Here is a 17,601-nt window from a genome sequence, read left to right on the forward strand (position 1 = left end):
AGAATGGTGTAGTACACACATTGAACTGACTGCACATTAACCTGTGGGTTCATTTTGCCTTATTTTAAGCACTTAAAATGGGAATTCTGAGTTTCTGGAGTTCAATCTACTCCCTATATTCCAGCCTCCTGCGAGCAATTCATGAACAATCCCCTTATTGTATCTTCATTTCCGCAAATACGATATTGATATATGTTTGTTGGGAAATGTGTTGTACTGTATGTACTTCTCATTCAGATAGCAGAGGAGGAACACAAGACCTTAGCTAATTTACTTTGTTTGAAAGCTACTTGTTCTAAGCATTAATTTTTTGTCGGGCAAATAAAAAAGGCCTCTCCAAAGGAAAATTCACATTGCAAACAGACTCAATGAGTAAAAGTCTACGTTTCTGCCTACAGTTTGTGTTTCTGCCCTCAGCAGATGAATATGACTGTTCTCTGAAAGAGAAGGGCAGTGGTGAATGAGCAGACTAGCAGTGTTCATATTTTTTTTCAAGGTACATTGTTAGCATCCTTAACTTTTTGATATAATGGTCTAATTAGGCACTGAGAAATTCTACAACTTTCTGTTATTCCTTTTAAAAGATACAGAAAGATATTATTATTTTACACATGGCCATGAGTGAGGGGGCATATAATTAAACAGCTTTTCATGTTTTCCATTTAAAAATGATTATGATAGATAAAACAACTTTGGTTATGCTAACATATAACTCCCTTCAGTTATAACTAAAGTAGAAGAAACAACTTGTTACTGAGTTTAGATAACGTTATAATGCACTCTCTAGAGGGTGCAGTAACATGATTAGGTCTCACAGTACAAGCAATTGTATTTTATTTTTCCTTTGTGATGGTTTGACCTTGACCAGCTGCTAGACAACCACCCAGCCACGCTCTTAGTTCTCATCCTCAACAGGATGGGGGAAAATATAAGATTAAAACACTCATGAGTCAAGATAAAAGCAGGGTATCATTACCATCACTGGGAAAACAGACTAAATTTTGTGGAAATTAATTTTATTTATTATTGCCAATAGAGTTGGATGGTGAAAAACAAAGAAAAAAAATTAATATCTGCCCCCTCCCTGCCCTTTTTTTTTTCCCAGCTTCAACTTCACTCTTTCTTCCTTGACTTCTCTACTTTCTCTTTAGTGCAGGAGGGTTAGGGAATGGAGGTTGTGGTCAGTCTATAACAATTCATTTCTGCTGCCTCTTCTTCCTCACACATTTCCTCTCCTCCAGCATGGTCCTTCTTACAAGCTTCAGTTCCTTCAGGAACAGATATTCTCCCGCATGGGCTCTCTGTGAGACACAGTTCCTTCAGGGTATATCCACCTGCTCCAACGTCGGGTCCTTCAGGGGCTGCACAGGACTCTTTGCTCTGGCACCTGTTGTACCTCATACTTCTCTCACCTTGGTGTCTGCAGGGCTGTTTCTCACACTTTTTTCTTCACTCTTTATTGCCTGTGTGCCATTTTCTGCCCTTTCATAAACCTGTTTTCCCAAAGTGTCTCCATCTTGGCTTGAAGGGCTCAGCTGTGCCCTGTGGTGGGTAGGATGGAGACATCTGGAAACAGCTTTGTCCAGCACAGTGCAGCCCTGGCCTCTCCTCACAGAGGACTCTGCAGCCCCTGCTCCCAGCACCTGGGCACCTACAACAAATACATCCTTTTTCTTTTTTGTTAAGTAGCTTAAAAGATGAACAATTCAGGAAGGCACCCATTGAACTTTAACAGGAACCTCTGTCAGAACAGGTGTTCGTACATAAAGCACAATGTTCTTTGACATTACTGAAATGTTAAGCCAAGCCACCCAAAAATCTTTTAACTTCAATGCTTTTTTATTACTTCTGTAAAATTAACACTCTTAAAGAGCTACATTTTTTTATAATCATCTATTTTTTACACGTGTTTGATTTCCCATCAGTATCTACAAGTGAAATTCTACTTACCACATTTAATGATAGGAGAACTTTAAATATATTTGGAGTTTCATTTGAATAATCTTGCCAAATCAAGGATGCCTATGAAAATTGCTGAAACTTACTCAGCTGAAATGCACTGTGACAAGTAAAAACAACTCTCTATAACTACCTGAAGGGAAGTTATAGCTAGGTGGGAATTGGTCTCTTCTCCCAGGCAGTTAGCAATAGGACAAGGGGGCATGGGCTTAAACTCTGCCAGGGGAAATTTAGGCTGGATATTAGAAAGAAATTCTTTACAGAGAGAGTGGTCAGGCATTGGAATGGCCTGCCCAGGGAGGTGGTGGACTCGCCGTCCCTGAAGGTTTTTAAACTGAGATTGGACATGGCACTTAGTGCCATGATCTAGTAAACGGACTAGAGTTGGACCAAGGGTTGGACTTGATGATCTCTGAGATCTTTTCCAACCCAGTCGATTCTGCGATTCTGATTCTGTGAACTGGAAGCTGCTATTTGAGTGTAAACACATTGAAAAACCACTTCTAGGCCATGACAAAAACTAGATGATAAAGTAATCCTCCTCCATAACCTCATGGATTATGATAGCTGCTCAAGCAGGTATTTTCAATTTAAATAAATTATGTGAGTTTTTACAGTGCTAGGTGTCCAAGCACTCGTTTGTTACATGATTTATACCCCACTGTGTACACATACACAGGCATGTTGCAAGAAGAGCCAGAGGCCACGAATGCATTTGCAAAGAGCAAGTTTTATTTTAGTTACCTCTCTACTGGGAGATCTCCAAAGCCACACCTGAGCTCCCAGGCAGAGATGACACAAGTGGGGACGCAGGCGCTGGTCAGTTCAGCCCTGCTGGAAGATCACTGGGCCTGCTGAGATCGCCTGTATTTTAAGGTTTCAGGCAGACGCAGCCTCCCGCTCTCTCACAACAAAGCAGGAATCTCAGACATAGTGATAAGGTGCCTAGAGTTTCTCACAGGCCTATGTTATCTAACACAGAGGTTCTACTCATAAAGCACACAAGGTCAGTAAAACAGTTAGTGTGATGTATGTTCTTTTTCTACAGACAGGTGCAAGTCACTTGAGCGTATTTACATTTAACTAATCTCCTCACCAAATCTTCCGCTATGTCTTCATACACCCACACAATTAGATAGACAGTGGTAAGGTTCTTTTATGCCCTTGGCTAAGTAGCTCCTGGCACAGAGTAAAGATTATTAACCTCTCCCAGATATGTATCCTAAGCCATGTATCGCCAGGCACTCCCAAACCTCTGACACCAATGGGAAAATCTGGAACAAGGCAAACCCTCAAATGAATGAGGATCAGATTAGGGAAAATTTAAACAAACTGAACATGTATAAACCCCTGGGACCTACAAGTGCCAAGGGAGCTGGCTGATGTCACTGTGAGGACACTCTCAATTATCTTTGAAAGGTCATGGAAATCAGAGGAAGCTCCTGAAGACTGAAAGAAAGCAAATATCTCTCTTGTCATCGAGAAGGGCAAGAAGGAGGATTTGGGGAGGTACAGGACAGTCAGCCTCACCTTGGCCTCTTGGCAGTTGATGGAACAGCTAATCATTGAAACCATTTCTAAACACATGAAGGACAAGAAACTGATTGGAAGGAGTCAGTATGGATTTACAAAAGGTAAATAATTGCTGGCCAACCTGGTATTTCTTCTACAAGAATCTGACTGGCTTGGTGGATTAGAGGACGGCAGTAGATGTTACATATCTTGACAGTAGTAAGTCTTTTGTCAATACCTCCCAGTAACAAACTCATAGACAAACTCATGAAGTATGGACTAGATAAGTGGGCAGTGAAGTAGATTGACAGTCGGCTTGGACCACTGTTTTCAGAGGGCTGTGATCAGAAGACCACATGAAGTCCAATTGCTAGTGGCATACCCAGGGATCAATAGTGGGACAATTATTTTTTTATGTCTTTGTTAATGATCCAGATGATGGAGCCAAGTAGTCCCTCATCAAGTACACAGATGAGATACAAAACTGGGAGGAGTGGTTGGTGCAACATATGATTGTGGAAGACACTGCCATTCACATGGACCTCAACAGGCTGGAGAAATAAGCAGAGAGGCATTTAATGAAGCTCAACAAAAGGAGATGCCCAGTCGCACCTCTGGGGAGGATTAATGCCCTTTCACCCTCCTGGAAAACAGTTTTGCAGAAAAGACATGCAGGATTCTCAAGAAAAACAAGTTGGACAATTAGGGAAGGTTGAGAAGACATCTTCTCTGTGTATATGGGATAGACTGAAGAAGACAGACCCAAAGTCTTTTCAGTGGTGCCTAATAAAAAGACAAGTGACAATGAACACAAAATGAAATACAGTAAAATCCACTGAAAAGAAAAAAATAATAATTTGAAGGTTATCCGATACTGGAACACATTGTTCAGAGGGGTTATGAAGTCTCCATCCCCACATATATTCAAAACCTGACCAGACACAGTCCTAAGCAAGCTTCTCAAGATGACTTTGTCTTGAGCATGGGTTTGGAGTGCCAACCATGAGAAGCGTGTTCCTACCTCAGCCATTCTGAGATTCTGTGTGATTTTGTTTTGTTCATGTACCTGTTCCATCATACCTGTAACACAGATGTTATTTTTAAAAGGACAGGGACTTCCGATTTCCTGTAGAATTATGAAATGCCTGACTTGAAATTCAGATTTGCCTCAGGCCTCACGATACAGCAACAAATTAAAGGATGGTAACGTTACTGTCAAAATTAGCTAACATTTGAAGCAACACTACTGTGCTTTCCCTGTTTCCCATCAGAGAATACATGATCCTTCATATCACCTTTAAAATCTCTAATTTAATCACATATCACTGTGTTCTTCTTAGAAAAGCAGACTGTACTTAATAGTTCAAGCCACAGTGAAAAAAAAATTGAAACCATACTTTCGAAATTAAACTGTGTATTTTCATTTCCAGCTGTTTGCCTGCATATGTGAAAGTATAGCTCTGAACACAACCCTGGGTACTTTTGTTTTGCAAAATATTAAGCACATTTTTGGCATTTGGATAACAATAAAACCAACCATAATGACAAATTGTGACAGTCTGTGCCAGCTGTCTAGATGTACAGTGGGTGTAAATTATAACAATGCTTCAAGAGCACCATGCTGATTTATATGAGCTATTATATTTAAGTGCTTATGTCATATTACATCTGTAGTCAGGCAAATTTCGCACTACACTGGAAAGATCCAGAGACAGAATTCTAAAATCCACTTTTCTCAGATGAGGTTTCACAAGATGAGAGGTTTTCCTGAAGGCTCAACTCACTATAAGACGACTAGATCCCATGTTATGCTGCTGTTCTGGTTTCAGCTGAGATAGAGTTAGTTTTCTTCCTAGCAGATGGTGTAGTGCTTTGTTTTGGATTTAGAATAGGAAAAAATATTGATTATACACTCATGTTTTACTTGTTGCCATGCAATGTTTACAGCAAGTCTTTTCAGTAAGAAGGATAGTGATGGACAAGAAGCTGGGAGGAGGCACAGGCAGGACAGCTGACCCAAACTGACCAAAGGAATATTGTATACCATATGATGCCATGCTCAATTTATAAACTAGGAAAAAAATTAGCCAGGGATCACTGCTTGGGGATGGGCTGGGCATCAATTAATGGGTGGTGAGCAATTGCACTGTGCATCAATTGTTTTGTGTATTCTACTATTATTTTCTCTTCCTTTGCTATCCTATTGAACTGGACCACCCATAACTTTTGCCTTTTTTTAAAAAATATATATATTTTTTTTAATTCTCCTCCCACTGTGGAGGAGGAGAGTAGTGAGTGAGCGGCTGCATGTTACTTAGTTGCCAGCTGAGCTTAAACCAAGACAGCTACTATTTGTACTCTGACTGTGCAGACCTTTTATTTACATAGTAGATTTTAAGGCAGTGGTGAACTATATGAATAAGTTCAAAGCCTGACTGATTCCTTTGGGTCCAGTTCATGAGGAAGCATAGAGAATAGGTGCTGTTTGACTTTTTATAACTTATTCTACAAACCACTCCTAACTCCTAAGCGTGATTGCTAGTACTAGTACATGCTTCTGTTATTTATGGACGTGTGAAAAAAGTAGAGCCAGAAGGAAAAAAAAAAAAAAAAAAAAATCTTCACATTCCTATTTCTTTTCTTGTCAATTTTTTCTTTTTTTTTTTTTTTTATTTTTTTAAGATATTCCTCAATTGTGAGAGAATAAGTTGGGAAAAGTATTTATTTGATGGCTGCTAAAGTACATGTAAGAGCTTAGAGCTAAAGATGTGAAATTGTTTCTAGGACCAAATGGAAGCACAGGGAAACATGGACCTGTAGCACTGATCTTATGTATTATTTCAAGTTGTTTCTCATTGTTCATAAAATTTTAAATCTTCTGTATATCATATATATGAATATGTATTTAATGATGAAACTAATTTGACTTATTTCACTTACCCACTTCAGCTTAAAAAAAAAGTTATGTGTTTTCATATCCTGCAATTTTTATACTGTGAGTGAAAGAATGTGAAATAAATATTCATGAAAAAATAATTTTGATATAATTCACACCAGAACAAATCCAACTACTAGCAAAGAAATGTTGAGCAGTAAAATGTCTTATTTTGTGTCCAGGGTCATATAATGAATTTTAGACAAAATTATTTCATTTGGGTTATTTTATTTTCTGCAGCTGGAAACCTAAATTATATGATTTTGGCTGACATTGTTTCACTATTGTTCCAAGAGACCTTGTTAATATTAATCTTTTGCATTTGTTTTTGCACACTCTGTCATGTACATTTTCCCCACATAGCACTATAGTTCCAGGTGTACCTTATTCAGTGTACAATCTGTTGAACATCTAGATTCAGCTGTAAAGGTTGGCATTTGTGCCCTATTGGGACTTATATTAATAAAACAATATTAACAATATTAATAAAAGCCTAAATTAAAAAAAAAAAATCACTGTATGTGAGATGCAGCTGGCTTTAAAGACTTTTTTACATAGAGAGAATTTTCTGTCTTAGTAATCTACCGCATCTATTTTATTTTTTTTTTCCTCATTTACAGTGTTTTTCTCTGTTGGGAGCAAATGATGGTCTAAATAAATACTATGCAATATTAGAGAGAAAGAAACTTATTTTTACACTAAGCTAAAATGTTCTCTTTAATTCAGTTCAATAATTACTTGTGTTTTCAATTAAACCAAAAAAAGATTAATAAAAAATTTAGTGGGACCCACCAATATATCTCATATTAATATTAATAATAATATTAATAATAATATATTAATAATATCAATAGTAATACTAATAGTAATATTAGTATATATACATTTGTGTATATACACATATAAATATAAATATTTATATATATACATTTGTGTATTCTTTGGTTTCTTTCAGAAGTAACTTAGTCTTTATTTGTTTCTGTGTATGTGTGTTCATGGAAGTAATAGCTTTGAAATTGTGCACAGAAGTAACTTTGATCATTTCCCTTGATATTCCTCTGTTGTACAGCTGTAATTTTTAATCTTTGCATATAACATCTGAATTTGACAGAGAAGCATCAAAAATTCTTACATTTCAACAAATTCCATGAAAATAAATTTTGGCTAGCTGAGAGTCCCATTCAACATCCCACTATATGATTACATCTAGTTAAATATTAGAGAAAACCCAAGGAAAAGCAAATTTAGTCAGGTTTCCTGCAAAGCAAGGCTCATGTACTACTTACTCTCTGTGAATCCAAGTCTCTCATTCCTAACCATAAGTTTTGGATCCACTGACTGATTTCAATTTAATGTGGCAGAACAGTCGATGTCTCTGAGATATTTATGTTTCTAGAAGTTTTATAAAGGATGGCTAAATAAAGGAGAAAACCACCTAATAACTTGTGATCTTGCTGGTTTCACAGCTGAACACAGCAGCCTGCATGTCTCTGACAATGTACTGAAGACAGAGACTGGGTACATGCAGGGCTAAGAGTAAATGATAATGTATAGTAATTCAGTTAAGAAGTCAATCATCCAAGAGACACAAAACCATACCAAACTAGCCTCCAGTAGATCCAGATCAAACAGTGATTTTTTTTAGTATATGAAATAAAACATTTTTAAAACATTCACTACATATATTTAATAAAAGGATTATTATTTTATTTATTGTATTTCATGGAGTAATCAACATGTTAGGGATACTGTAGATGCTACTATTCATTTCCATTTGCCTTTTAAAAAAATACAGAAGTTTTTTCTTAAATGTTTGGGACTCAGGTCTCGTAGTAAAAATGTCTTCCTCATTATTTATCTCAGTACCAAAAATCAGCTGGAATGCCATGTGTGTGAAATTCTGGGCAGTTGTCAGGTTTCTGTGCCTATGGGTTTGAAATCAGAGAATCTAAAGTTGGAAGGAACCTGTAAGGATCAGTCTGACTGCCTGCTCCTTGCAATTCAACCTAAAACTAAATCATATTACTAAGGACATATGACTAAGGGCATATGCCATGATCATTTCCCTGGGGACCCTACTCCAGTGACCAATCACCCTCTCAGGGGAGAACCTTTTCTTAATGCCCAATCTGAACTTCGCCTGACACAGTTTCACTCCCTTTCCTTGTGTCCTCTCAGTGGTCACCAGAGAGAGGAAATCAGCATCTCCCTCCCTGCTGCTCCCCTTGAGGAAATTATAGGCTGTGATGAGGTCACTTCTTAGCCCTCTTTTCTCCAAGCAGACAAATCAAGTGGCCAAAGCAACCTATCCCTTATTCCTTTTGTAGTCAAAAGAGTTGTAAATTATGACCTTTTAAGTATACTGAAAAAAAGAATGTGTTCAAACTGGATTTTATAGAAAACAGGAGAATTTTTGGGGACAGATGTTGGGAACCCAGGTTTTTATGATTCCACAGTTACTATATCAGAAGTTGCGCATGACATTCAAATTACATTTTAGTAGTCTTTATCTGTCTTTCCAGGAATTACTCTGTTCTAACTCCTTTTTTTTTTTTTTTTTTAATTATTTTATTAGGGACAAAGAATGGGTAAGAGAGGAAAATAGCTCAATAGTTAAAAACTATACCTCTTAATATATTTTGTCTCATATATAGATTATATTTAACTAGGTAACAAGTTCTTAATTAATTTCGTTCAGGTCTTTAAAATATTTTTCATGTGTAAAATACAACATTCTTACATTAATGGAGTTTAATCACATTTTATTTTCCTAGGACTTTGAATGCAATAGGAGTTTTCTCTGTCCATATTAAAGCCTATGAAGTACAGAAGATTTGAAAGAAGAGTATAGTTCTTGGTGCCTGGAGTCTTATCCTCTTGAGAAAGCAGAAAACATGAGGGTTGAAAACATTGTGTAACGTGACATTAAAGTGACGGAAGTGAAACCATGTTCCATGAATTTCTTCCTATCTCAGAAGTTTTCACCCAGTCCATTCAGGGATTGGTATTGCAGTCCTGTGATTTTCTGAAAATCATGAAAAACATAATTTTTTAGTGTTATGAATGGCACATTGCAAAACTACCTCTGAAGAGAACAATTTCTGTGTGGAGCACATTTAAAGGAGATGCAGCTGTAAACTGAGTATGGGTGTACTTTTCACATGTCATCTAGTGGTTGTTCTCCACTGACATGTGGAGATGAGCAGTGTAGATATTAAGTAAATACTTTATTAGCTAAAATTAGACCACAAGCAACACCTGTTCAGAGGTGTTCACAATTATTTCCTCCAAAACTGCTTTCAGACAGTGCCATTGTCCAAAGTATTTTTGAACATCAAAAAAAAAGATTACAGTCTGAGCAATGCATAAGTTCTTTTTCCAAAAGTAAATTTTGTGTAGTAGAAGAGGGTAAATATGAAGTGATGATCTACTGAAATCTATCTAGACAAAAAATATGGGTTGTTTTTTTTTTTTTATTTTTTTTTTTTTAGTGCACTACCCTCTGCATTCTATTATGTCTGATAAATAAAAAAGGAGAGTTCAATCAATAGTTGCCACTTTTAACAAAGGTTCATGAAAAGAACATCTGAATTTTCTGTTCCTTTACACACAAGTGACTATCTTCAGATGGAAATAATAGCTTTAGTTTTTGCCTCTTCTTTCACTGCTTTTATTCAGTGCAAGTATCTGCTGTAACATATTAATCCACTTTGTTCCCAAGAAAGGAAAAAGGCCACAAGATTTTCTGTCACATGATTTATCACCTCCACAAGAATAGTTACTATTTTACAGTTAACAGAGAACAAGTTGTCACTGGAAGAAAGGGCTAGTGTAGCCATTCGGGTGGGATTGGATCCTCTCTATTCCTCTGAAGAGCTGGAAATTTACACTGCTCAGCACAGCCATGCACAGTGAGGAAGGGGAAATGTTCAGATAATGATTGTGGCTATCTTGAATACAACAGTAATGCAGAAGAGCAGGACATACAAGACTGCTGCTTCCCTGAGGCTGCAGAAGAACTTTCAGATTAGCTCCGCTCTTGTTCTGAGGATTTTCCATGTATTTCTTGGTGTTCATTGAGTACCCAGAGGAGCTAATGAATTTGAAGATGGGAACAAACCAGCTTCTTCAATTACTCTATTCTGGTAAAGTCTTGTCATATGTAGCCATATATCTGCCCATATGTAGGGCTTCTAGTTATCTTCATTTCTTCCAGGATATTTGTCTTTGAAAAGGCACTTCCACCCACAGAAACATAGTATCCTTTATCTGTTAAGTATGTCTTTTATTTCTAATCTAAATCTCTGACCATTCAATATCATCCACAGTGCATTTTCTTCCCAATCTATAGTACATTTTGCTTAAATTGGGCACACTGTGCTTGAAATCTCAGTTCTAAATGATCTATCTAGGTATTAAAGTTGCATTTAAGCACTTTGTAGTGCTGGATAATTGATGCCTTAAGTTTCTCCTGCCTTTTTACTAGTGGTTTCATAGGGTTCATTTGAAGGTAAAGCACCATCCATGAGAGGTAATTGGAGGGTGTTGGCTGAGAGCTGAGCCTAATGTAATTCACTAAATCCATTGCTCTAAAATTCTGAATACATTTCCGAGGAGTTCTGCTGGAACTTCATGGGTGCTACGAAGTTACAGCTGTTACATTGTGTTAGAATTTCCATAGGTAAAAAGAACATATGTACATATTTCAGGAAATAGTAACTATTTCTCAATTAAAGAAATGCTGAGGGTTGCAATTTGCACATACTGTGGTCACAGGAAACAAATGGGAAAATATTAATCCTTTTAAAAAATTAGTGACAGAAAAGATCATGACATCTGTTGTATAATAGTACTGAAAGCCTGTTTAGGGTACATACATAATGCATTTAAATTAAATTGATATTCTATAACTATAACCCATTCAACATCATTAAAATATAGGAATAGGAGTTACTACAGCACTGTATAAATTATTATAAAAATGCTTTAAAGTTATCTCAGGGACTGTAATCTTTTTCTATTAATAATAGAAGTGTTACAGAGTTGGAGTATTTTCTGCTACATTCTGCAGGAAATAAGTACCTGTCCCAACAATAATCAAAGAAAAAAATCTGTCTCTCAGAAAGTGACACAATTCTCCAAATGTAGAATTCCAGTTTCTTTTCAGATGCTTTAGAGTATCTGTGACTTCCATGTCAGGTTGCTAACTATGATGCAAGGCCCCTGACCTTCTGGAGTAGCAGATAAAGGCCAGGCTGGATACTCTGGGGCATCTAAAACAACACCCGTTTATCTGCTAGTAGAACTTAGTCCAACTGAGACATCCACAGGTTTCCCTGCGTTGTGGTCATCAGACTAATGCAGTCTGTTCCTCAGGCTTTGCTGGTGACTTCATCCATCCAAATAGATAATTTGACGTGATTTTTTTTGTGTGTTTCATCAGTTTTCTAAATACTTCTTTAAAAAATGTGACTATCACTATAGAAACTTAGGTGAACTACTGCGAGAAGAACATCCAACAAGAATAAGTGGAACTTTTTTCCTGATTTAATAATCCCAGATATATCTCATTGTCCACCTGGAAACACTTAACCAGGTGAGTTTGCTTTCTTTTAATTTACCAGTGAGGGGGATTGTTTGTTTGTTTGTTTGTTTGTTTTTAAAAAATATTTACTACTCTCACTCTGCATAATCCCACTCAGAGAACAACTACATGACATAATGAGATTTTGTCTCTTTCTATTATGCACTCACCCTGAATATTAGAACAGCTGTGTTAACAAATCACTGGTAGAAAAACTTGAATAAAATCCTCCAAATGCAAGGCCTTATCTCCTACTTCTCTTCTTCAGTGTGAGTTTGTTTGTTTGTTTTTGAATGACACTGGAACAGTAGAGGGTAGGTGGGAAACTGAAGGAACCATGAGAAATATTCTCTTCACAGCTACAGATAAAAGCCTGATCCTAGAAATGTGCAGAAATATCCATCTTTTAAGTATTTTATTAAATTGTTTGCGTACAATTTACTAATTGCTCATACTCAGAAGTAGACATACATGGAAATATTGATTTGTTAAAATTAACAGGATCTGGTTCAGTTTGAAGTTTGAACTAATTTCTTTCAGTACTTAGAACAGTGGAAATCTGCTTGTGTATTCATTGTTTTAACAACTACTTTTAATAGTTAGCACATCCCATAATTTAAATATATTCTCAGTTCTATCCTGAAATGCAGTTCAGGTACCCTATCTTGGTGCTTTCTTACTGAGACTGCTAACAGCATGAAAATCATACCATAAAAACTGAGAAGAGGCAAAAAAAAATTGGCTAACAGCAAACATAATAAAGATTAAATGCTCAGCAATGTATTCCTTTGGATTTTATGTTAGTAAGCATGTACATAGGCATACAAAATTGAGTTTCCTCATCTTTCCTCCCTTGTTTTGGCTGAGAAAGGATAGTAAGAGAGATCTGGGAAACTAAGCAGATGCTGATTTCTGCAGCATCTGTCATGGGCTGTTTACTGAGTCTGGCAAAAGCAGTAGATGCAAATTGTAGAGAATTTGCACTACATACTGACACAGGATAGGCAACCAGCCTGTTGACTGGTAGACAGATGGCTAGAGACAGTACTAATCCAGCAAAAACCTTCATTATGAATGAGTGTGCCTAGGATTGTGTGGTCAATTTTTCAGCAATTCTCTTCATGCCATTTTCTCTACATTAATAATGAAAGAACCATTTGACAAGAGAATGAGTAGACTGACTCATAAAACATCTCACTCAGACACAAGAGTTCCACAACTTTATAAAAAAAATGTAGCTGTGTAGGCTTTCTAAGCAGGTCTGTTCAAGTTCTGATATTGTGAAATTCTTCAGGAATTTTCCAGAAACTGTACTCTCTAAGGAAAATAAATTAAATTTCCCCAATTTAGATTATATACATTTTGCTTCTTATGGATGCTGTATGCATGTATTTTTGCTGTACAGATACCTTTTTCACAGTTTTTTTTTTTTTCTTTTCTACCGTGCTCCACTGTAGTCTCATGAATTTTCCCTGATTTTATTCTGTAGTTGAAGAATCCAGAAATATGTGTATTTTAGAGTCACGTTTTCAGAGTGTGTTAGCTTAGATAACATTTTTTCATTGAGCCAACACTGAACATTCTTTTAATGAAAAACTGGCTTCCTTAAACATTTTAGTCATAACTCAAGCAGTAAAAAGCTGAGGGCAGCCTTCTCTGAAACCTTTGCCAAGATCAAAGGATGAAAGGGTCAGAGAAAAACCTCTATAGTGCTCACCTGGGGAAAATTAAACCTCTATTATGACAGAAAAAAGTCTTATGGTTAGTAACTGTATGAATGCAATGAATCCTTTGCATTTAGAGTGGCAATTATGGAACCATTGAGCTAATGCTGAAAGTATGGTATTTTACAGTGTTTTTGTTGTTTCTTAAATATAGAATCATAGAATCAAAAAATGCTTTGAGTTGGAATGTACTTTTAAAGATCATCTAGTCCACATGACCCGCAATGGGCACTTTCACCAGACTTGCAGTATATGCACTAAAATAAATGTCTTAATCCTTAAGACTTATAGGTTATTATTAAATGCATTTCTTTCTCAGCTATTAGGGAATTTCCACTGTCATTTGTGTGATAGATTATGTCTATGTATCATAATAATTGAAAATCATACCTCAACACAAAGTTTGTGTGATGAAGGTGAAATTCTGGAATTATATAGCAAGTCCTGTAAAATTGTGTGAAAGAGTACAAAACTCAAAAGAGAATGAATAAGCTAGATATACTGGGAAAAAAGAAGAGCCTGGTAATAAATTTAAATATCCCTGTCTGTTAGAAAACAGGTGCTAGATGTTATAAATAAAGATGAAAAAATAGTCCATTAAATAAAAATTTCTTATTCAGTTGGGTATGAAAGATAAAACTGTTAGACTATGAAATTTTCAGTTAAATTTAACTTTTTTAAAGGGGTGAAGAGGCTCAAACTTGATTCAAATAAGAGACAATGAGAATGATTTTTGAAAAACAAAATACTTCCCCCCCCCCAAAAAAAAAAAAAAAAAAAAAAAGAAAGGGTCTTTCTGGTTATAAAGCTCTTTCTCTGGTGAAGAACATTAAGATACCATAGTACAATAATTAGATGTTTCTGATGATTTGAGGCAAAAATGATATAAAATTAGTTGTGTGGAGTCATGGTCATGCATGTAAAGGTTAGTAGCAGAACTGGAAATTAAAAAATATCTGAGGGGATATCTGATTACAGATAATCATAATTATAACAGTATCCAGTATCTGGCTTCCTTTTTCTTTTTCTTTTTTTTTTTTTTTTAATAAAGACATATTCTAATGTCATACTATTTTTTCTCGTAACATAAAAATTTGGAAATTCCATGTAGAATCTGAATTCTAATTCTAAATAAAAAACAAACAAACAAACCCTCCCTGGCTTTCTGGATTTGTCCTGACCTATTTTATTAAGGCTTTGTTATTTAAAACTTCTCTTGGTACTCAGATTAGTCCTGAATCCGTTTCTTACATTTCCTTTTTAAGGCAGAATAGTCATTGATGATATACTGGAGAAAGAGTGGTACTCTGTCAAGTTGTTGCTTCTTAATGTATTGTAACATTATACTTTACTCAACACTTTAGGATTAAAAGAAAAAATTTGTGCTGTTTGTAAAATCATTAGTGTCCTATTTTTTGCTAAAGGAATAATGAAAGATAAGTGTGTGGGGCAGGGTGGAGGGACTCATTCATTGAATGAATGAGATCAGTTATGTGAGATTTCTTGTATGACCCTCTCTTGAACAGAGAATAGATAGGATACTAGAGGAATAATCAGGAAATATGAATACAGTCCATTAGCACTGCATGCAGCTGGACTGGGAAAGGAGAAGATGCACCTGAGTTAGACGATAGGAGAGACAAACTCTGGGATGAGAGTTGACAAGAACAGAGAGTGTTTATGGATAAGAATCAAGGGGAGGGCAAACAAGGCAGATTTCCTGGTCGGAGACTGTTACAGATCACCCAAACAGGATGAAAAGGCAGATGAAATATTCTGCAGGCAACTGGGAGAAATCTCACAATTTCTAGCCCTTGTTCTCATGGGGGAGTTCAACTTACCAAATGTCTGCTGGAAATACAAAACAGCAGAGAGGAAATAGTCTAGGAAGTTCCTGGAGTGCATGGAAGACAACTTCCTGACACAACTGGTCAATGAGCCTACTAAGGAAGACACCCTACTGGACTTGTTTGTCAAATAAGAATGACTTGTTGGCAACTTGTGGGTTGGAGATCACCTTGGACACAGCAATCATGAAATGATCAAGTTTTCTATTCTTGGAGAAACAAGGAGGGCAGAGCTGCTGCCTTGGACTTCTGAAGGGCAGACTTTGACCTGTTTAGGAGGCTGGTTGGCAGAGTCACTAGAGAGAAGGTCCTGAAGGACAAAGGAATCCAGGAAGGCTGGTTGCTCTTCAGGAAGGAAATCTTAGAGGTGCAGGACCAGACTGTCCCTGTGTGCTGAAAGATCAACTGACAGGGAAGTTCAGCCCGGCTGAACAGAGAGCTTTGTCTGAATTGGGAAGTAAAAGGAGAATTTATAACCTTGGGAAGAAGGGACAGGCTACTCAAAATGACTACAAGGATGCTGTGAAGTTATGCAAAGACAAAATTAGAAGGGCCAAATCCCAACTAGAGTTCATATTTCCTTTTTCACAGATACTTTTTCTTTCTATATGTTTCTATATGTACATTAAACATTGTGACTTTTCTTCTTTAACTCATTTTCTATTTACCTTCTAGAAATGAGCTGTGAAATGGTTTAGGGACAGAGTTAGGTTAATGGTTGGACTTGATGATCTTGAGGGTGTCTTACAACCAAAATTATTCTATGATTCTACCTTATAGATAGGCAAGGAGAAATAAATGAGAGAGAAATCAGTAAGTCTACCATGGAGGAAATCTCCAAGTCAAGTCTGGGAAAACAAATAGACTGGGGTAGAAACCGCAAGTAAGAAACCTCACAACCTTGATATTGTCTCATTCTGATATGGTGTTCAATTACGAACTTTTTTCAACCTCAACCCCACCTTTTTCGGGCAGGAAGGACAGTGACTCAGGACACTGCAGCTGTTCCATGATTTGTTTCATCCTCGTTGTTCAGTCTGTGTCCCTAGATGTTATTTACTGCATGCTATTGAAACTCCTATCTGTATACAGAATTATTAATTTCCTCATAGACTCATTCCAACCTTCACTTCAGCTGATTCAGCCCTCAGTCCCTGCCCACTAACTAAAATATACCTACTGATTTACTCTTTTCCTAGCTCTCCCCCTCAAATCATTCTTCCAGCTCCACTAAATAGTTCATGTAGAGTGGAGCTACTGACTCCTGGGGCTGTAAAAGACTGATTTTTTTTATTTTATTAATGTTCACTAATGGGTTTATTAATGCTCAGTGGGTGTTTCATTTCATTGCTTTATGTTTTCTCTTAAGAGCACACACTCTGTCCTCCTGAGCTGTGCTTTATTTTGTATTGGCTGGCTAGCAAAGAAGTTCATTTGTCCTGTGCCATTACTGCCATCTGCCTTGTCAGGTTGTTCTTGAAAATGAAACTGTGTCTCAACAACTTTGTCCTTGGTTGAATAAATAAGCCATAACTGTAGCTGTAACATCATTATCTGAGTATGAGTCTGAAGGTCTTAGGATTTATTAGGGTGATGCAGCCATTACCATTGCAACTTGGCTTTATTGTATTCACCTTGCGGCATAATGGCATCTGTGCAGCTCCTGTGATGTTACTAGGAAAAGGTTCTACAGCTCCAACTCTGTTCTAGTAAGATTCTCCCCCTCCCACACTTACACACAAACACCTCTTTAGTTTTCCTTGCTTTTCTAATCTCTGTCCTTGGATTATTTATTTTGCCTTTTCTAACTCCTATTAGCCCAGTGACTTCTAAGCAAAAAGCAGTGAAAGATGCCACATGTGTCAAATGTGGTGTATGCAGTGAAAACACAGATGGCATTTCTGAAAACAGAAATTAGGGATGGAAGACTGTAACAGTAATCTAGTACCAGCATTACTTGGGAGAAGGGGAAATGCATTCTCGACTGATATCGTTATGATAGTTCATTTAATGTCAATGAATCTTTAAAAATATTATTAT

Source organism: Patagioenas fasciata, chromosome 1 (genome assembly GCF_037038585.1).
Source record: "Patagioenas fasciata isolate bPatFas1 chromosome 1, bPatFas1.hap1, whole genome shotgun sequence".
Lineage (NCBI taxonomy): Eukaryota > Metazoa > Chordata > Aves > Columbiformes > Columbidae > Patagioenas > Patagioenas fasciata.